The 21977-nt window shown below is 40.5% G+C and overlaps 1 long non-coding RNA gene across 2 annotated transcripts in view; it reads right to left on the bottom strand.

Moving 5' to 3' along the window:
- LOC139031291 (uncharacterized) overlaps positions 1-21977 on the bottom strand; it is a 265400-nt gene that overhangs the window by 189262 nt on the left and 54161 nt on the right. Inside the window, exons 3-4 of one of the 2 annotated variants that reach the window (XR_011483774.1) lie at positions 20375-20551; positions 19910-19980 (exon numbers count right to left, since the gene is read on the bottom strand). This is a non-coding gene — a long non-coding RNA (uncharacterized lncRNA). Of the gene's footprint in view, positions 1-19909; positions 19981-20374; positions 20552-21977 lie in introns of those variants that run through there. The other variant, XR_011483773.1, reaches the window with a different exon arrangement.

The raw sequence follows: 21977 nt of genomic DNA, 5'->3' as shown, positions 1-21977 counted from the left end.
CTCCTTCACATCAAAAGAGTCATTCTGTGAAAGTCAATCTCCTTTTTTTTTTTTCCTTGAAAGGAAAATGTGCCCTGAAGATGGGGATCTATACTCTGTGGCGTTCTGATGCCAGTGACGCCTGCAGAGGCAGAATGAGGGCCACGGAATGTATGAGAACACTTCTCAGCTTCCTCGAGCTGAGCTCATAGTTGCTGACAGGCCCCTAAAGGTGCTGGGACGGCCATCCATTTGCTTAGGAACCGCAGAGCGGGATTTCTGGATGCAGCTCTGGTAGAAACACCCTGTTTCCGCCACCCCCCCCCACCACCACCCGCCGTGTGTGTGTGTGTCTGCGTGTGTGTGTGTGTCTGTCAAGGAACGGAGAGACCTGTCAATAGATAGAAGTAGTTCTTTTCTCATGTGTCAGTTTGGCTTTGTGGTATAAACACACCAGCCCAAACAGATTTCACTCAACAACACGTTATTAATGCTTTGATACCTATAAGATGACGGGGTAATCCTGCTGATCCAAGCCTGGCTCAGCTAACCAGGGCTGGGCCCACTCATGAGTTTGCAGTCCCCACTAGGTCCAGTGGAGACAGGGCTCAGCTTGGATGGCTCATCTCTAGTCCATATGGCACTTCATCCTGCTATAGGCTAGCTCGGGCTAATTAGCATGGCAGTTTGGCAAGTTTCTCCAGGAGTGAACCAAAGCATGCAAGGCTTCTTGGCCCAGATTTGGAATTGGCAAGGCATTCCACCCACCACATTCCATGGGCCAATGCAAGTCCCAGGGCCAGGCTGGATTTAAACCATGGGGAAAATGATTTCAGCTCTTGAGGAGTTACAAAGTCACTGAAAAAACGGGCATAGAGATAAAGAAAGATGGAGAATTTACCAAAGTCATAAGGGATTACTAACTTTGTTATGAGCAAAATCTGAAGACGAAACAAATTATATGTTCTCTAGTTACTTTTATAAACAAACAAAAAATAAATGTGTTCTTTAGTTATTATATCAATAAACAGAGTGGGTTAGGGTTGTGTCAGAATATGAAGCAGGGTAGGTTGATGTTCCACTCACTTTTCCAACTTAATCTTGCTCGCTGGTTTGGGAAGCTCTTTGATAAGATTTTTAACGTACCAAATTGTGATGGATAATTTTAGTAGGTGTGAATAAAGGGTTTCTCTGCCTAATAGCACTTAACAAACCTTTTGTATTCCATCAGACACAAAACAACTCAGACAAGCAGCTCACAGTTTTGTGAGACAGGGCATCTGAGTGAGCAATCGCTCAGACAGCACTGGCCCTTTGCCTCTATCTCACTGTATTAGAGAAAGAAGTGGTAAGTCTTGAGAGTTTTGGTTTTAGGGACTCCAAAATAATGCATAAGACTAGATAAAAGCTGATATTATTGATTACCTTAGACAAACTTCAGGAAATTTGAAATTAAATCTTTGGAAGATCGAAAGGATTATGGCTAGTTTCACTTAAATAAGGAAGGAGATCTTCATTCATGGTAAGCCTTGGAAAAAAGCATCATGGCACAATGGGAAAAAGATAAGACACCAGTTTAGTGTCTAATCTGAGTTTGATTAGTTTTAATTCTAGGAATGACACTATACTTAGATAGAAAGCAGGGGATTCTGAAAAGTAAATAATAACAGCCAAATCGAAAAAGAAAACTTTATTGCAAAATATCTCTGAAACGAGTCAGTTTACCATCCCTCCCTTGACTCTGGTAATCCTTGGCCTGCATTCAAAGCAGCCCCAAATGCAAGAAATACTCATCAACATGAACAGGAAAAGCTCCAGAGAAGTCTTCCAGTTTTGTTCTCAACTGTCATCCACATGTTAAATTACTCCAGAAGAGTTCTATTACATATATTTAGAAATTTATCTTTTTAAAGTTTCTCTTCTCTTATTGCTGATGTTCCTAGTTTCGTACTTTCTGATGTCATTTACCCGCTGTCTAAAGAAATTCCTTTAGTCATCTTTTGTAGAGTGCATCTACGGCAAGGACTTCTTCTAGCTTTCCTTCATCTAAGATGTATTTATTTCAGCTTTACTACTGAAGGATATTTTTTCTGCATATAAAATTATAGGTGAACCATTCTTTTTTTTCAGCATCTTAAAAATGTTATTTAACTTTGTTCCAGACTCCATCCCTTTTTATGAGAATTCTGTACTCATTTGAAACATTATTCATTTATAACTGAGGCATGTTCTTTCTAGCTTATTTCTAGAATTTTTCTTTGCCTCTGATCTTTGACCATTTTTTAAATAATATATCTTGGTATTGATTTCTTTGCATTTTTCCTGTTTGAAGTTTGCTGAGCATCTTGAATCTATAGGCTTATATCTCTCAAAAATGTGGGCTATTTTAGCCATTATTTCTTCAAATAGTTTTTTCAACTTGTTCTTTTTTTTTAATCATCAAAGATTATAATTATACAATATTGAGAAGTATAGAAAAAAATACAAATACTGGAGGACAACTGCTCTACTGTATTGCATTGGCCTCTGCCACACATCGACACAACTCAGCCACAGGTATACCTACGTCCCCTCCTTCCTGAACCACCCTCTCATCTCCTTACCCATCCTACCCCTCTGGGTTATCACAGGATGCTGGGTTAAGCTCCCTGTTTTGCAAAGCAAATTATCACTTGCTATCCGCTTTACATATGGTAATGTACACGGTTCCAAGCTATTCTCTCAATTTGTCCCGCTCTCTACGTCCCCCACTGTGTCCACACGTCCCTTCTCTATGTCTGTCTCTCCACGGCTGCCCTGCAAGATAGGCTCATCAGGACCTTCTTCCTAGATTCTATACACATGGGTTAACATACAGTATTCGTCTTTCTCTTTCTGACTTACTTCACTCTGTATAACAGACTCTACGTTCACCCACCTCATTAGCACTGATTCAAATGCATTCTTTTTTATAGCTGAATAATATTGATGCCTTTGATCTGTGGTGCTGGAGAAGACTCTTGAGAGTCCCTTGGACTGCAAGGAGATCAAACCAGTCAATCCTAAAGGAAATCAACCCTGAATATTCATTGGAAGGACTGATGCTGAAGCTCCAGTACTTTGGCCACCTGAAGTGAACAAGCAACTCATTAGAAAAGACCTTGATGCTGGGAAGGATTGAGGGCCAGAGGAGAAAGGGACGACAGAGGACAAGATGGTTGGATGGAATCACCGACTCAATGGATCTGAGTTTAAACAAGCTCTGGGAGATGGGGAAGGACAGGGAAGCCTGGTGCCTGGTGTTCTGCAGTCCATGGGGTCACAAAGAGTCAGACATGACTGAGCGAACGAACAACAATATTCCATTGTATATATGTACCATAATTTCTGTATTCATTTATCTATCAATGGACATCTACGTTACTTCCATGTTCTAGCTATTGTAAAAAGTGCAGCAATGAATGTTGGCGTACATGTGTCTCTTTCAATTATGATTTTCTCAGAGTATATTCCCGATAGTGGGATTGTTGGGTCATATGGTAGTCTATTTCTAGAACTAGTTTAGTTATTATTTCTTCAAATAGTTTTTTAATGCTCAGTCCATCTTCTTTTCCCTTTATGAGACACAAATGCCATTTCATGATTTAAGTTTATTATTATCTTTTGTATTTTAATATAGTGCTACTAGATTATGTCTTATCTGTCACCACATACTTTGAGTTTTACTTCTCACTTTTCTATGTAAGTATAGACCAATTTGCAACCAAACTGACCTTTTTAGTCTTTTTTTCTTTGACCACAATGCATAGCATGCAGGCCCCAACCAGGGATCAAACCCATGCCTCCTGAAGTGGAAGCACAGAGGCTTAACCACTGGACCACCAGGCAAGTCCTCAAACTGACTCTTTTAGTTTAGATAAAAACCAACGTCTAAGATTAGGGTTAAAAAAATGGAAGCATGTGGAAGATATTAAGAAATTGAGTGTTTAAAAAAAAAACGTAACCCCGTTTATATTAGTGCCTGGCACAGAATGGTATCTCCATGAGCCAGAGAACATGAGGGTCTTTTCTGTACATTCCCACATATAACTCTCCAACCAAGAAAGGTAGACATCAGTATCAACCATATTATGAACAACACTATCATCTATACTGGTATTTTTATTAACAGACAATTAGCATTGAAAAATGAGTAGCCAATAAAACCTGAGAATAAATTAGCATGCATCCATATAATGAAATACTGCAAAGTCACTGAAAAATATTCTACTCTTTGAGACTATTTAAAGATATGAGAATATGCTGCAATGTACGTTGTTAAGCAACTAAGGAAGACATGAAATTTTTATATCAGATAATTACAATTTTTGGTAAAATTTTGTAGGGGATTTCTGAAAGCAAATAGCCCTAGTTGGTTACAGGATAATGAATTTTCTTTTTTTAATTTACCTTTCAGTTTTTTCAAATGTTCCATCTTGAACATATATTACTTTCTAATCAAGAAAATGAACAAAAAATAGATAACATTTAGTACATTAGTGTCTGACGTGACTAGGGTATTCTGATGTTGTTCTGTGCTGCTGGTGTCCTGTGGGTAAATACATAAACCATTTTAGATGGACAGCTTTGTTCTGCTCTGAAGGGTCCCTAGTGCTGAGGATTCTCACATACAGAAAAAGTTTAAGGATTTTATTTCAGAAAAGCCTTTTTGTCATCTGTCCAGTGGGGCACTTAGATTGATTCTTGGCCTGGAGTCCAAGAGGGCACAAGCAGACTGCCTCCTCTGAGATCTCCCAAGTTTATACTCCAAAGCATTTGGTAATAATAGCTGGTCCTAGGTCAGGCGACAAGTATTTCGCTGCCCCAGGATAATAGTAATTGTGCAGACCCCACACCTGCTCTGATTTCTACAAGTTCTTTATGAACTAGGAGATTGGACATTTGTTGTGATGTGAGTTGCGAACATATTTTCCAATGACATTTATCTTTTGACATTGTTTAGTATGTTTTCTTTCTGCAGTCAACATAATCAACTATTTCTGAACTGATTTCTGCTTTATGAGTGACGGTTTAAAAAGACTCCTACATTCTGAAAAGAATTTGTCTACATTTACATCTGATAACATTATGATTTCATTTTTGTTGTTTAAATTGTTGAACTTTCTATTGCAGAATGAGATACATACATGAATGTATATAAACTATAATTATAAAGCTTACTGAATTTAAAAAAATGGAACATACCTTATGTGATCAGCACTCAGATGAAGAATCAGCACATTAACAGGATACCTGAAGCCCCCAAGACCCCTCTGTCAGAAGCACCCACATCCCAAGCTTAAAACACCATCTTGACTTTAGAGAAAACAATCTTGAGATTCCTCACAGAATACCCTTCACTTCATACTCTGAGTGCCCAGAAAATTATTCAGCCCTGGATAATAGTTTATTGAGCAGAACCACTCACAATAATCAGAATAATTACCCATATTGCCAATAGAAATGACTGTGTACACACAGAGGAGAGGCTATGCCAGGCATTCATGGGTGAATCAGACATTGATATAAAACACCTGGGACACTGTGAAGATTAAAAACTATGTGAACTTAAAGATTAAAACAAAATCCTGAAGAGACTGCCTTTCCCATCCCCACAAAATAATTTTTATTCTTATTGAGTGTGCCATTCCTTTAATGAATGACAAGATTTTTACTACCTTCATTGTTGTTCAAAACGAACCAAAATTATTAATAATGTATCTTTGCTTCCTTTAATGTCCATCTAACTTGCACAGCAAACTCCAGAATTTAGGGAGGCTTACTGATAATACCTTGAAGGAAAGCATGGTTTATATGCTCAAAGAAATGCAAGAAAACCAATTTTGATGAGGCTGGAAGTTAGTCATTGTTTGCTGTGTAAAGTCAGAGGAATCAAACATTTAGGGGTTCACAGATTTAAAAAAGGAGTTGGAAGGGAGTATAAGATAAGGTCAGAGAAGTGGGCTGGTGAGAAACTCCTGAGAAAGCAGCATGTTTTTATCATAAAAGGGGAAAAATAAAATGTAGGAGACAAAAAGAATATGGTTAAATTGTGTTTCATAATTACTGAAATATTGAATGGATGACTTCTCTGAGTGGATCAAAAATGTTAGATTATAGCCTATAAATGGAAATTAAAAGGAATTTTGTAGCTCAAAACTAGAGGAATAGTAGTTTTGAGCAAATTTCAAAAACATAAGAAAAATCTACTTTCTTCATTGCATTGACAGTTCTATTCCAAGGTTACCTGTAACTTTACAATTACTAAATTTGATTCTTTTCAATTCTCATTTTACTTGACCTCTCTCTAGTTCTTGATGCTATTGATCACTGTCTCTTTCTTGAAATTGGTCCATTCCTTTAGCTTTTGTGAAATCACTTTCTCCTTTTCTTCTCACTTCTGCTCAATCCCTGTTAGCAAGAACTTGTGTCTAGAGATTACTCAGGAGTGACCCAGGGAAAAGAAGTGAGAACAGGGGAGGGTCGAGTAAGGAGGAAAAGATAATAAAAGGAAATGTGATTTAGTTTGCTGCTATGGATGGTAGAGGGCTTCCCTGGTGGCTCTCTGGGGAAGAATCCGCCTGCCAATGCAGGAGACACAAGTTCGATCCCTGGTCTGGGAAGATCCCCTGGAGAAGGAAATGGCTACCCACTCAGTATTCTTGCCTGGGAAACCCCATGGACAGAGGTGTGTGGAGGGCAACAGTTAGAACCCTGTAGGGAAAAACTGATTGGTCCAAGACTGAGAAAGGCGCACAATAGAGTTGTCTGCTGCCACCCTCTTTGCACATCATGAGAAATGCTGGGCCGGATGAGTTACAAGCTGGAATCAAGATAGGCAGGAGAAACATCAACAACCTCAGATATGTGGATGATACCACTCTAAGAGCAGAAAGCGAAGAGGAACTAAAGAGACTCTTGATGAGGGTGAAAGAGGAGAGCCAGCTTGAAACTAAATACTAAAGAAACTTAGAGCATGGCATCTGGCTCCATTACTTCATGGCAAATAGAAGGGAAAAAGATGGAAGCAGTGACAGATTTCTTCTTCTTGGGCTCTAAAATCACTATGGATGGTGACTGCAGCCATGAAATCAGAAAATGTTTGCTTCTTGGCAGGAAAGTGATGACAAAACCTAGACAGGGTGCTGAAAAGCAGAGACATTACTCTGCCAACAAAGGTTCATAAAGTTAAGGCTATGGTCTTCCCAGTGGTCACAGATGGTTGTGAGAGCTGGATGGTAAAGAAGGCTGAGAGCCAAAGAATTGATGCCTTCAACTATGGTGCTGGAGAAGACTCCTGAGAGTCCGTTGGACAGCAAGATCAAACCAGTCAATCTTAAGGCAAATCAACCCTGAATACTGGTTGGAAGGACTGCTGCTGAAACTCCAATATTTTGGTCATCTGATGTGAACAGCTGAATCACTGGAAAAGTCCCTGATGTTGGGAAAGAATGATGGTAGAAGGAGAAGAGGGCATCAGAGGATGAGATAGTTGGATAGTAACACTGAAGTAATAGACATGAACTTGGGCAAACTTTGGGAGATGGTGAGGGACAGACAGGCCTGCAGTCCACGGAGTTGCAAAGAGTCGGACATGACTAGTGACTGAACAACAACAAATACATATATATATATTTTTTCCCCCCTTTCATTCACTAGTCAAGCAAAGCATATGTGCTGATCATTCTATCTATGGTCCTGACCAATGTCCATCTTGGAGTAATTATTTCATTAAGCACATTTATGCTTCTGTAATGAGGATATATATTAATGATATTATAATGCAACTGTTTTGCTTAAATATCTCTCCAAATTCTGTTGATCTGCAAATGATGAACTAATTCCTTTTATATGGGAAAAAGAAAATACTTCTATCACAATAATTATCAAGAGTTGACAACCATAAAAACATACTCATAAACTCATAATCTTCTTGCTGTTGAAGGATGGATACTAAAGTGGTCTAGACAGCATGTTAGCAGTTGGAAAAATGGAATCTGAAACTCCATATTTGTTTTAATTCTTGAGTGTTGGTCACTGGGGTAATAACTGGCTGAGGTTTCCTGCTTCTTGCTTGCTGATATGCCAGGTTTTGAACCTCTCCTCCTTTTCTCTTTCCCACACATCTTCCTCCAGAGAAGACCTGCCTCCAACCTACTAACATATTTTCCTGGTTTTTTATGCTGGATTTTCCCTCACTGTCTTCTGTTTTCTAATAGGGAGGGTAACATGAAGAATGCTATGTGGATCCTGATCTAAATGATGTCTCTTAAACACATGTACAAGCCAACAATTAGGTTCCCCCAGTGACCTATCCAGCTACAGTTAAGCACACACTGTACTAAATATGTCATTACAACATACTCAGGAAGGTCCAGATGGATGTAAGGGTAAGGAACACAAAACCCATATAACACTTTAGCAAAGGCTTAAAATACAACCACCAAGATGCACAGGGTGAGAAGAAGCAGAGAAAGAGGAAGGAAAGAGATCAATAAAAGTCTCATCTGGAAGGGCTGCCTAGCTTAAAGGATCAGTGGTGATTTGTGGAGATTTGAAGGGATCCACAATAAATAATAACCTAAGACAAGGTCAGCCTGCTGTGCCTTATGTAAAAGGAATCGTGATGTATTTTTATTTGTAAGGAACTGCACATCTTCTTTGCCTACCAGGAGCCTTTCTCTATATGTCGCATTGAGATCATCTTCTCTCAGGATTGACACCTTCCAGAATAGCTCCTAGACGTGCTGATTATTCTCTGGGTTTATCCACAAAGACTTGTTTCATGTCCTCTCTTTTCTTGCTCTTGAAAATGAAGAATGCCTCCTTTATCTATTCCTCGGACTTCTCCACGTGGTCTCTGAAGATTACCTTGTCTTTGAGTCTGGGTTGGTCTGAGTGAGATGCCTCCCAAGGGGACTAGATCTGACCCAGAGGAAAGACAAACAGACCACATCCAGGAGTAACGTGCTGTTGACAACTATGGCAGCAGAAAAGACATGAACGTCAAGGCTGGAGAAGGTAGATGCTGGCAGTAGCTGCAAGGAGTTGGTATTTGTCAGGGCTCCCTGAGAAAGCAGAGCCTGATGTAAAAATGTGAGTTTGCAAGATTTGCTGAGGGAAATGTCCTTCAGGAAAACCCTTTAAGAGTGATGGGAAAAGGAACCGCATGGAGAAAGAGCCAAACAAGCTTGTGACCTGCGATAAAGTCACAAAGTGTAAATCACAAGACTGAGGGCTTGGGTTGTGAATTTTCATATCACTCATTCATGCCCACTGGTTGCCCCTGTGTTTGGAGGCAGGACATCACCTCCAGCTTTAAGCCAGTTTTCTGTTGGTTGAGGTCAGTTCACCACAGAGGGGAGGCAGCTGGAGGTCATCAGCAGCCCATATTCACATGGCTGAAGGATGGGAGCAGTCGCTGGCCTCAGGGATCAAGTACCTTCCCAGATGCAGTTTCACATGAGAAGCTGACATCCTCTGGTGAGGGCCTTGAACGTCCCTGACTACACCCTCATTATTACAATGAAGCAACTTATGGGACTGTGTTGAGCTCAGTACTAGGACTCAGAGCTTTCCCTCTTTCGCTCCATCCATCCCCAAAAGGATATTTACAGAGATTTTTCAAGTTGTCCCAACAGCGTGCTGTCTAGAACAGAACTCTCTGCTCAGTTCCATGTAAGTAATTAGACTGGAGCCCAGATCAATCATTATTCCTAAAGAATTCAAACAGTACCTGAGACAGGATAGGAAAAGTTTTGCTAGTTAAGAGGAGAAAGTGATTCAGAGATCAGGTTGCCTAGGATTTGGAGTAGGAAATGGCAATACACTCTAGTATTCTTGCCTGGAAAATCCCATGGACAGAGGAGCCTGGCGGGCTATAGTGCATGCAGTCACAAAGAGTCAGACATGACTGAGTGACTGAGTATGCATGCAAACAGCAGGAAGAGGCAAAAGGGTGCATTGTGGGGTCACACCCTCATCACAAGATGGGCGATAACCTGAAGCCAATGAAAGTAAGGACAAGGGTCTAAAACACTCTACTTTGTTGTTGTTTAGTCACTAAGTTGTGTCCGAATCTTTGCAACCTCATGGACTGTAGCCCGCCAGGCTTCTCTGTCCATGGGATTTTTCCAGGCAAGAGTACTGGACTGGTTTGCCATTTCCTCCTCCAGGGATCTTCCCGATTCATGTATTGAACCCAAGGCCCCTGCATTGGCAGACGGATTCTTTATCACTGAGCCACCAGGGAAGCCCCAAAATACTCAGCCAGGGAGGACTGTATCTCAAGTCTAGTTCAAGTTCAGGACAGCAGCGGTCCTGCCAAATGTCCGGGCTGAAGAAGAGCCAAGACACTGAAGATCGCCTGTAGCACCAGGCTGAGCTTACCCATCTCCTGCTGGGGCTGGAGGAGGGGAGGGCCACAGGAGACAGGCCCTGCACTGGCCAGTGCAAGAAGGGGCTGAGCACCTCTCTTTGTAGTCGCTGCCTTTTGGGAGAAAGGGAAAGGAAGGGGAGGTTAGAATGGCAGTAGATGCCTACTGCCAAGTTGCTTGACACCTCAAGCAACCTGCTCTCTCCATCAACTTTTCCATTCCAAATTATTCGAATTAATTTGAATGATTATCTTGGAATCCCTGGTTACCATTATGGGAGCCAAAAATTATTCCATGGCAACAGGACTTGATATTTGGTGAAAATTTTTAATCAACATCAATGTCTTTTAATGAGAAAAAGTCTTGAAACCCAGCAAAGTCATAATGCACATATTAGCTTTGGGTCTGAACATGCTGATAGTTTCAGGAAAAAAAAAAATCTCCAGAAATACAAATAATGGGTTCCATCGGAGCTAGAAAGCTGTATTTAATAGCCCTAATACTCTCATGCCAGCAACTCCAAATACCAAGCTACTCCCACTACCACTTGAATGTTCTCTGATTATGACATGTTTGTGGGCTGAGGGTGGAGCTCTATTATTTAAGCATAATCGATCTCTTGGCAGGAAAAGCTGTCCTCCTTCTTCCTAACTTGTGTTTATGGCCCAGAAGGGAAGGCTCTGGGTCATTTGGGGGTGTGATCCTTCTCTGATGAAGATGTGTCTGTTTTTTTTCCCCCTAATAATCACATTTGTGAATCTTACCTACATCTTTGGGGACCTAGAATGGCTAGAGGCTCCCATCACTTTAGAAGTAATGCACAGGTCACCTTGTGGTAACTAACATCTCATGGATTAGGGGCTTGCTCTTTTTTTTTTTTAAGAAAAATTCTACTTTTTAAGCTTTTAAATATTTCAAAAAATTCTACAGCATAGTTTATTTTATTACTGTTGTGCAGCACTGTGAATTTTACTAAACGTTTAGAGCCATGGATCCACCATCACAATCAGCATACAGAAACAACTAAAAGTGGTGTCACTGAATCATATGGTAAATACATGTCTTACTTTATGAAAAGCTATCCAACAGTTTTCCCCTGTGGTGCTCTCACTTTGCATTCCCACCAAAAATACAGGAGAATTTTCAGTTGCTCTGTTTTCTTGAAAACATTTGTTTTTTTTCATAATTTTTTGGTTTTTCTATGTCCTTTTCATCTGCTCAAAATTTGTACAGTGGTATCCCATTGTGGTTTTGACTTGGAATCCCTAATAAATAATGATGGAGGGTATCTTTTCATGGCTATATATATATATATATTTATATATGTATATAAAACCCTCTGTCCATGGGATTTTCCAGGCAAGAATATTGGAATGGGTTGCTATTTCCTTCTCCAGGGGATCTTCCTGACCCAGGGATTAAACCTGGGTTTCCTGCTTGTCAGGTGGATTCTTTACCAGTGAGCTACCCAGGAAACCCAACATTACATTTTGATTATGTCCAATTTGTCATTTTTTTACTAGATTGTGTTTTTTGGTATCTGATATAAGAACTTTTTGTCTAACCAAAGATCGTGATGATTTCTTTGAGAAGCTCTATACTTTTATGGTTTACATTTAGTCTTTGAAGAGAGAGGCTATCACACTGAAGTTACCCCATATTGGGCCTATGTTACATGATGAGTTATGCATAGCGTTAAAAATAATGACACTCTCTGTGCCATGCCACACCATGTTAGATGGCAATGTCACAGCAAAAAAAAAATATGAATATTAGAGATGCTGACAGGAAGTTCCTTTAATATTGAACACACACACATACACACACACACACACACACACACACACACACACTGCTTTATCTATCTGAAACCTTCCAAGCATAAATTTAGTCGTGATTCTAATGTCACCTTGGATTTTCTCTCCATGATGGTGCCCAAGATCATGTCAGATGACAGACTACAATCTGATCTAATTTAACTCAACATATATGTCCCTTGACATGATAGATTAAAATAAAACAGGATTTTGAAACAGTTTATAGAGATTAAGGAAGGATTTGTTCCATACAAGTTTCACTTTATCAATATGTCGTCTCTTTCTGGATTTATTTTCACCCTTTCCATTGCAAGTCCCAGGTAGACATGAATGGGCTATGATCAACATTAGAGAATTCTTAAATAATTCAGATAAAGTTGCAGGATGCAAATTCAATTCCATTAAATTGCACAAATGTTCACTGTGCCTGTTATTTAAGCTAGGCTAAGTGGAGGATTGGGCTTCCCTGGTGGCTGAGTGGTAAAGAATCCCCCTGCAATGCAGGAGACACAGGAGACTCAGGTTCAATCCCTGGGTTGGGAAGATTCCCCGGAGGAAGGCATGGCAACCCAGTCCAGTATGATTGCTTGAAGAATCCCATGGACAGAGGAGCCTGGCGGGCTATAGTCCATGGGGTCGCAAAGAGTTGGATATGACTGAATTGGCTGAGCACACATGCACACAAGTGGAGGGTAATCATGAGTAAAACTCTAGCCCTGTCTTGACAAAGCTGGTAAATTGGGGAAAGAGACAGATACTTTATGCTAAAGATAAGTTAGCCCCTTACCAGATTTAATTCCTTTTCTTCTTGGGGAGAGGACAGTATTCCATTTCTCAATCTCACTTTCAGTTAGATGTGGCTCTACACTTGAACATGGCCACTGGGAAAAAGTAGAAGCCATTTATGTGCTTTCATACATTGCCCACGAAAATCTCATACAAGAACCTCCAGCTTTTATCTCTACTCCATCTTCCAACTAAACACCAAGACCTGGGGTGAGCTTGGAATCCAGGTGTTCGGTATGGCAAAGGCTCTATCAAGTCAGTCCCTGGATGACTGACTCTAACTTTGCCTGCTGCGGCATGCCCTCACACCAGTGAACTTCACAGGAGCAAGACATCAGCTTCTACTGTGTTAAGCCATCAAGATCTTATGGTTTGTCTCTGAGGGCAAGTAATGTTTCCCTTAAATATTACAGACTTTCATAAAAACAACTTTAATACTGAGCAATGGATTGACTCTAATGAAAGGTCAAGGCATTATTTGGATAACGTATATTTAGAATTTAGTGTGGTGGAAGCTTAATTTTCAACTTCCCATTTCTTCTCCAAAATACATTGATGGAAAAGTTAAGAGGCAGAGCAATTCTGTAACCTCAAGGTTAGGTGACCACTAGTTCAAAAGCTCTTGAATGCAAGAGAAACAGCACAAGAAGCCACAGAGTTAGGGCACAAGTGGACAGGGAAAACAGATAGGGCCCTGGTCATGGAAGGTTCCAGGCATCGCTCGGTGACATCTATCTACTGAAAGAGAGGACAAACCCTGACTCAGAACTGCTGTGAACTGGGCTGTGAATGAACAAAGCATGAGAATTTTGGGGAGAGATATGACACAGTAAGTTTCCAGGAGGCCCAGAGGTGCCAGTTGTCAGCAATGATCACCTTCTAAAAGAGAGAAGGAAGCTCTGGAAGGCAGTGGGAGTCTTCCGTGGAAATAGCAGCTGGTAAAAGGAATTTAGAAAATTCAGGAAAGGTTGTAGAAGCCGTTTTAAACCAGGTTAGGATCTAAGGCAGAAGGTGCCATACAGAAAAGAAAGGAAAAAAAAAAAGGCAATCTTGATTAAGAAACCACTTAGGTAAGCTTCTCTAATATAACAGCTAGGTAAGGAAAATTCAACACATTTAATAATTCTATATAAGTTTTTTTAAGGTATAACATACCTATAGACACCATAAGAGAACCACCTAAAAATGAGGACAACATCTCTTTAGAGGACTCTCACTATACAGCAGAGAAAACATGTAACTCAACATTTCAACATGAAAAAGAACAATAACAACAATTGACTTTATAAAAAATTTCAGCTATGAGGAGGAGACCACAAAACAGAAATATAAAAACCTTGGAAAATAATAACCATGTAAAAAGAGATGATGGCCAGTCAAAAGTAGGAGGTAAAGTGGAAGCTGATAATAATTTAAAAGAGAAATGGAAACAAAAAATAATAGAAATTAAGAATGACAACCACATTTAAAAGAAAACAAGGGACAAAAGAAAGCTGACCCCCCCCAAACCACATAATTTTAAAAGACACATGCACCCCAATGTTCATTGGAGCACTATTTACAATAGTTAGGACATGGAAGCAACCTCAATGTCCATTGACAGATGAATGGATAAAGATGTGCTGTATATATATGTGTATACAATGGAATTTTACTCACCCATAAAAGGAATGAAATTGGGTCATTTGTAGAGACATGGTTGGACCCAGAGTCTGTCATATAGAGTGAAGTAAGTCAGAGAAAAACAGCACATATTAACACATATATGTGGAATCTAGAAAAATGGTACAGATGAACCTGTTTGCAAGGCTAGACTAGAGACGCAGATGTAGAGAATGGACATGTGGACACAGTGGTGGGGGGGTGAATTGGGAGATTAAGTTTGATATATATACACTACCATGTGTGAAACAGATAGTGAGTGGGAAGGTGCTCCTAACATAGGGAGCTCAGTTCTGTGCTCTGTGATGACTGAGAGAGCTGAGACCAGGGAGTGGGAGGGAGATCCAAGATGCAGTGGATACATTTATATACATGGCTGATTCACTTCATGTACAGCAGAAACTAAAGCAACTGTATTTCAACAAATAAAAAAAAAAATAGAAAAGAAAAAAGAAATACACTTGCAAAGAAAGACCAGGAGAACAGAGACAACAATAGAGAAGGAACCCATTGAAGAAAGAGGAGAATGCTTGAGAGACAGAAGAGTAATATACAAAGTGGCCAACACAGGGGCTTGAGATTCCTGAAGGAACAAAGTCAAAACAAGGGCACAGAGCAAATATTTAAACGAACCAATATTCCTAAAATAAAGGGGATTTCTAATCTACATACAGTAAGAGTATACTGTAGTCTGAAGAAAAAATGATGCCCCAGAATTCAACACAAAAATAATTCAAATGTATTAAACCTGAAAGATAAAGAAAGACCACAGAGGTACAAAGATCACATTTTTCTGAGAGAAATAAAATTGAGTTAACCATCAGATATTAGAGAGATACCAGGACAACACCTTCCAACTAAAGAAAAGAGAGTGTGAGCCAAGAATTTTATATTCTGCTAAGTAGTAATAGCTACAGGCAATTTGGCTTTGCAAAGTCTCAGGAAATATTGTACCTACCTGCTACTTTGAGGAATGTGGAGTTAAATGATAAAATCTTCAGTGAGATGACCAATGGTGAACACTAAATGTATGTATCTACATAGAGAATTAAGAATAAGCCAAAGGACTGCAAAATAAAATGCAAACAGACATTTCTCAATTACAGAAAATAAAAAAGAAAATTGACAATATTGACAATGATGTAATGGGCTATTAAAGAAAATAAATTTTTAGGTAGAATGACAGAGTAAGTCACAATTCTCTGTGTGATATGTAAGAGACACCTACACCAAATGATCAGACAGTCTAAACATCAAAAAGTAGACACGGCAGAAGGACAACTGGAAACCAAAACAAGAAAGCTTTGGGCATGGTCTTAATATTAAACAAGGTAAATCTGGGGTAAAAACACATTAATTTTATCAAGAGAAGGATTAAACTGCTACAAGGTAACATACTGTGAAAGTCAAAATAATACCACCCCTGGAAGATGTCTATGTCCTAATCCTGGGACTTTGTGAATAGGTTACATTATATTTCAAAGATACTGCAGATGAAGATGTTGAGATGAGAAGATTATCCTGAATTTTCTGGGTGTGTCCAATGTAATCATGTAATCCAGTGTAATCAGCCCTTATGGAAGTAAGGCAGTTGGTACATATTCAGAGGGAAAAGATGTAAGGATAGAGATTCTTCAATACTTTCCTGGTGGTCCAGGGGTTAAGAATCTACCTGCCAATGCAGGGGACACGAGTTAATATCCCTGTTCTGAGAAGATCCCACATGGTGTGGGGCAACCAAGCTCCTGCCACAACTACTGAGTCCATGCTCTAGGGCCAGGACTGCGACTACTTAAGGCTGCATGCCCTAGGGCCCATGTGCATGCGTGCGTGCCAAATTGCTGAAGTTGTGTCCAACTCTTGTTGACCCCATGGACTGCAGCCCATAAGGCTCCTCTGTCCATGGGATTCTTCAGGCAAGAATACTGGAGGGGTTGCCATGTCCTTCTCCAGGGGATCTTCCCAACCCAAGGATTCAACCTGTGTCTCTTCTATCTCCTGTAATTGCAGGTGGGTTCTTTACCACTAGCACCACCTGGGAAGCCCAAAGGAGGGGTAGGTTTCTGGCAAATTTTGGCTTGACTCACATATCTACTGTTGACTTACATAGAGTTGCACAGAGTTGCTTATTCTGTGCAATGTACAATAATAAATATTATTTATCGCTAAAAACAATACCAAAAGGTATGTATTGTCACAATTTAGAGTAGAATAAAGTAGAATACTGCTGTTCATAAAAGAAAAGTCATTTCCCCCTGAAATAAGCTAGAAATAAGTGGAGCTAGACTTTAAAGCTCTCTCTGCTTGGCACCCACAGTCATGCTCTCTTCAAATACTGTGTATTTAAGTATTTGCATTTTTCCTTCCATCCTGATGCTTATGTCCTGGATGAGGACAATGCAGGGTGGTAAGGAAGGAAAATTAGGATTAACTGAGCAGCAAGGAATGTCTTAGGATTTTTCACATGCATGTAATTGTATTCATTTCTCTAATTTCAGAAACAAGCTCAATAATAAGAAAAGAACTTTGGATTAAGAGGTATATCATCAATGCAAGTGACCTCAATCCAAATTTATAGCTCACAGCTCCCAAAACCTCAGTGAAATAAATTCAATCTAATAGTACATGACTACAGAACTAGTGAAAGGTGTTAGCCACTCACCCGAAGTTTAAATGAACTTCAGGAAGAAAAGTATAAGATAAAATAATATCCCTACCAGCTGCCACTAACCCACTGTGGAGCCAAACAGTTAAAAGAAAAAATGGCGGGGGGGAGCAGGAAGGGAACCCAAGGAGGCCTGGCCAACACTCTGGGTTCGGCATTCCAGAAACCAAAGGGCAAGTGGCTGAGGGACAAACCTTAGAGTTCCTGGTGCCTCTAGCTTGGTCACCAGATTCACCTGGCACAAAAACTCGAGAGTAGTAATATTCACAGCTATGCGTGCAACCCGCCTCAGCAGATCTACCTGTGCAGGGAAGAGGCTATGCTTTCAATCTGGCTTCTTCCAAATAACAGAGGGCCTTTGGAAAGGCAGTGACACTCCAGGGCGCTTGGTGCTGTCAAGGCAGACCAGATGCAGCAGTCAGACAGCTGAAGCATCACCCTCCAAATACAGCTATCATCCTGGGTCTCTAAGTTGGCAACAAAACATTATAGTGGACTTAAACTGCTCCTAACTATGCCAGGATTTCCCCAATAATACGCTAGACATTCATGGGCTAGAAACGTAAACCTAGCTCTGCCTGATTCTTAAGCCCATGCTCTTTTCAATATTCTCCACTTCAAACATTCCCATTTCTTCTTCCATTCTGATGCTCAAGGCCAGGGACTCTGGAAGAAAGAAAGAAATGAGAAGGGAAGATAAAGAAAGGGAAGAGAAAGAGATATCCTCCCACAGCCTGAAAGAATGTGTGGGAGATCCCAGTGCTTGAGACAATCATTGTCACTCCCCCTTACACAGATGAAAAGAACGGGCAGAGAAAAATCATCAAATACACATAAAAACGCAACATATCAAGAAAGAGAAAGTGTGAACAATGATCTCCCAAAGAGTCACCCTTGATTCCACTGTTGAAAAAGAAAGTCCTTGACTTGAGATAGAGCCAGGGAAAATAAGTTATTAATTCACATAAGAGGAAATAGATGGTGGGGGCGGAGTTAGGAGAGAGAAGTACATGTGAGTTTGAATTCAGACTCCATCATCACCTGACTAGCCTTGGACAAAGGATTTAATTTAATTGAGCATCAGTTTTCTCAAATTAAAATGAGAATAATAACACTTGGCATTACTTTTGAGTTCTGGCTAATGTAAGCAGAAATGCACACTTGTTAGAAGGATTTTAATACTTTACAGAATGAACAAAGAAGCACAAGAAATAAGATAACGTTGTTATCTGAGAACTGCCACGAAACAAATACTAACTAATTTTCAGTAACTATAAAGCTTGGCTGAAGATTGATCTACCCAGGGTTAACTGTGAGTGGCCTGATTGGGTTCACAGTGCTAACACGGCTATAGCATCTTAATTTACTGTTGAACTGGATAGTATAAAATGGGGAAAATGTAATTTGCTAAAAGGAAGTAAGGAATTAGTGCCCCAAAAAAGGTGGAATGGATGTTTAGGGGGCCAAATAACAAGGGTCTAACATACATCCTCCTCAGGTAGCTATGAGTTAATAACAGTTAATAAGAGATTGTTGGCAGAGCACCCAATAAATGAAAGCTGAACTGAAACAAAATAGGAGCCAGATTTTACAGTCCTGTTAGAGGACTTAGCCACTTTGACTATTTAAAACAGCACCTGTGAGCTTTTGCTTTCAACTAAGCCACTTCCGTGGGACCAGAGTTGGTTTAGCCATATTCCTTAAACTGATATGAACAGAATCAACACATTCTGCTTTAGAAACCTTCCCCCTTCTCTTCTAACACATATGTAGCAAGAACAACTTTTCCTCTAGCCCTTCCCCTTCCATGGTTTTGTTTTAATGTCCCCCAAAAATTAGAAACAAGTTGATTGGCAGGCAACAATTCTAACTGTGGCAGTATCCTTGGAAACCACAGAAAACTGGCTATTTTAGGCTAATTTGTTATTGTGATTTTCATGACAACAGCCAAGGGTATATTTTAACTACTGTTTTTACTCTAATGCAATTAGAAAATAAAAGATGTTTAAAGCCAAACAGCCCTTAGACTCTCTAAGGCTGTTTCTGTTTCTTTATATGCCTCAGTAGTGAGCATGTGAGAAGCCAGAAGCTGAAGCCAATTCAGACGCCTCTTGCCTTTCTGGGTTTAGCTACAAGAGGGATATCTAGATTATTTGGTGAGAGCAAGGTGATTTACAGCCAATATTGTTTCCAAACCCTATGTGGGAGGTTGAGGGCCATGGATCCAGACTGTCCTGGCCAGTCATCTCTCTCCCGAGGGTGTGTATGACTAAAAGGAAACCATTTCCTCTGGAGGTGTAAGTTTGGGGCCACTATCAAATTCTTCCAGACAAGAAATATGCAATTGTTGCCAAATACCAGCTGAAACCCACCCTTCTCAGTCTAAGATCACAGCACTGCCTGGATGGGAGGGATAGACTCTATACCTTCTCAGGGTTCATACTAATTCATCAGTGTGAGGAAGAGGGGTTAATAGCCATGAAGTCTCTTTAATTATTGTCCATATTTCCACCCAGCCAGAGGGAAAACTGGGGGAAAAAGAAAAGGAACATAGTTAACCTTTTACTGTGAATAAACATCATGGGGCTTCTCAGGCGGTGCTAGTGGTAAAGAACCCACCTGCCAATGCAGGTAGATGTAACAGGCCCGGGTTCAATCCCTTGGTCAGGAAGATCCCCTGGAGAAGGAAATACTACACTTCAGTATTTTTGCCTGGAGAATTGCACGAACAGAGGAGCCTCGTGGACAGCAGTCCATAGGGTTGCACAGAATCAGACACGACTGAAGGGACTTAGCACTCACGCACACATACATCACTGCCTCCCAGCAGGTAAATCTCAACATGAGTTGAAGGCAGGGTCCTTCCATCTATAAGTTCCAGAAAAGAGACATTCCCTTCACCAACCCCTAGCATAGGAAATATAGATACATTTCTTAACCCTGGTCTGTCCACAGCTATCACCTGTGAACCTGAATCTCTAGGGTAGGATGTAAAAGCACAGGGTCAGTTGGAGACAAGTCGCCTAGACTGCCATATGTAGTTGAAAGTCAAATAGCAAAGCAGCAATTACCCTTTTCAGCAGAGCTCAATGGTGCATGGTCTGTGGCCACCGCTTCGGTGATATTTTCAGCTGTGGTGACGTGGCTCCAGGGGTGAATGCCCTAGCATGGCTTGCTAAGCAGTGATTCCTGCAGGGGGATGGGTGTAGGTCTCTGCCTCCATGACTTCCCAGCCATGCTTCTTCAACCTGAAAAGAGAAGGAATAAAAGGTAGGGAGGGTGAGAAAAAGAACGGCTAATTTTTGTCATAAGCATTTTATACCATGTGGATATTAAAAAGTTTATGGATACAACTGTAACAAAATTAACACTTAGTGATCAAAAAGGCTGGGAGACAGAAAGGAGGGAGTCGATTTATTTTATACAAACTTTTCACTCACTCCTAAATGTATCCTACAAAATCCTATAAAAAGGACCAGAAGGAACTCCCCTCATCGAGTATTCAAGAAATGGGAGGAGAGAAAACCAGCATTGCTATCATATATTCTTAAAGTTGCTGGTAGAAGACGCTGATTTTGAAATCGACCGCTTGCCTTTCAGTAGGGTTGGAGGATGCTTGGGTGGTATAACTGTTTAGGAAGGCGTAAGTGCCTGAGGGGAAAGGTGTGCATGGCTAAAATAAACAACAGTGGGATAAAACGATGACAGTGGTCTGAACCATAGGAATATATGGCTATTGACGATTGATAATGGTGTTCTGTGTGGGAGGAAAGGGAGGGCAGGCAGCTCGCTGACATTCTGCTTGAGATTCATAACCTCCAATATTGTGTCCATCAGAAGCAATACCTGAACCATCCACATAAAACCCCTTTATACTCGAGTTACTTGCCAGGTTCAGATCTCTAAGAAAAGGCTGGATATCCAGGAGGAGGGATTCTGTAAAAACACAATAGGTAGTTACCTTGAATCTTCCTCCTCACCTTCCTCAAAGGGTCTTATAGCCATTAGCCACACAGAGTGGGCATTGAGTAAAGAGTTTCACCCAGACGAGGAGGTTGTGGGAAGTTCAATTTAAATCAAAGCTTATCCCTAGGGACCCAGAGTGTCATCGTGATTCATAGGAACTAATGAGGGCTTTACAGAGGTCAAGTATTAAATAGACTGTGACTTGAGTGTACCTCAAAGTAGTCCCAGCTGGGTCTTCATCTACATCATGTGTATTTCCTTGGTTCCCAAGTATATTGGAGACTAGTTATCATCAGCAATTGGCATAGTCACAGTTGTAATCTGACCCACGGAGGAAGGTGTATTTTGGTAGGAAGCTGCATGGAAGTTTCTAGAACTCCATTTCTGTATGAAAAGCGAAACCCAGATATAATGACATCCCTGGGGAAATCTCAGAAGCATGTGCCACCAATGAAGATTTCAGGGTTGCTTCTTCTCACGGAGCCATCTGACTCACCAATCTGATCGACACAAAAGACAGATGAGTTCTCAAGGGTGACAATCAGTAGTCTCATGTTTAAGTAGATGAGACTCATCTTACAACTGGTTTGCTCGATACGATCTGCTTACCGGAAGAAATATTCTATAGTAACCAGCATGCTGCTATGAATCTAACCAATTATTTAGTCTTACCCCCAAAAGAAGAGACACCAGGATCCATTGCTTTTA

The sequence above is a fragment of the Odocoileus virginianus genome, chromosome 26, assembly GCF_023699985.2.
Source record: "Odocoileus virginianus isolate 20LAN1187 ecotype Illinois chromosome 26, Ovbor_1.2, whole genome shotgun sequence".
Classification (NCBI taxonomy): domain Eukaryota; kingdom Metazoa; phylum Chordata; class Mammalia; order Artiodactyla; family Cervidae; genus Odocoileus; species Odocoileus virginianus.
This window is presented reverse-complemented; position numbering and strand designations above follow the sequence as displayed.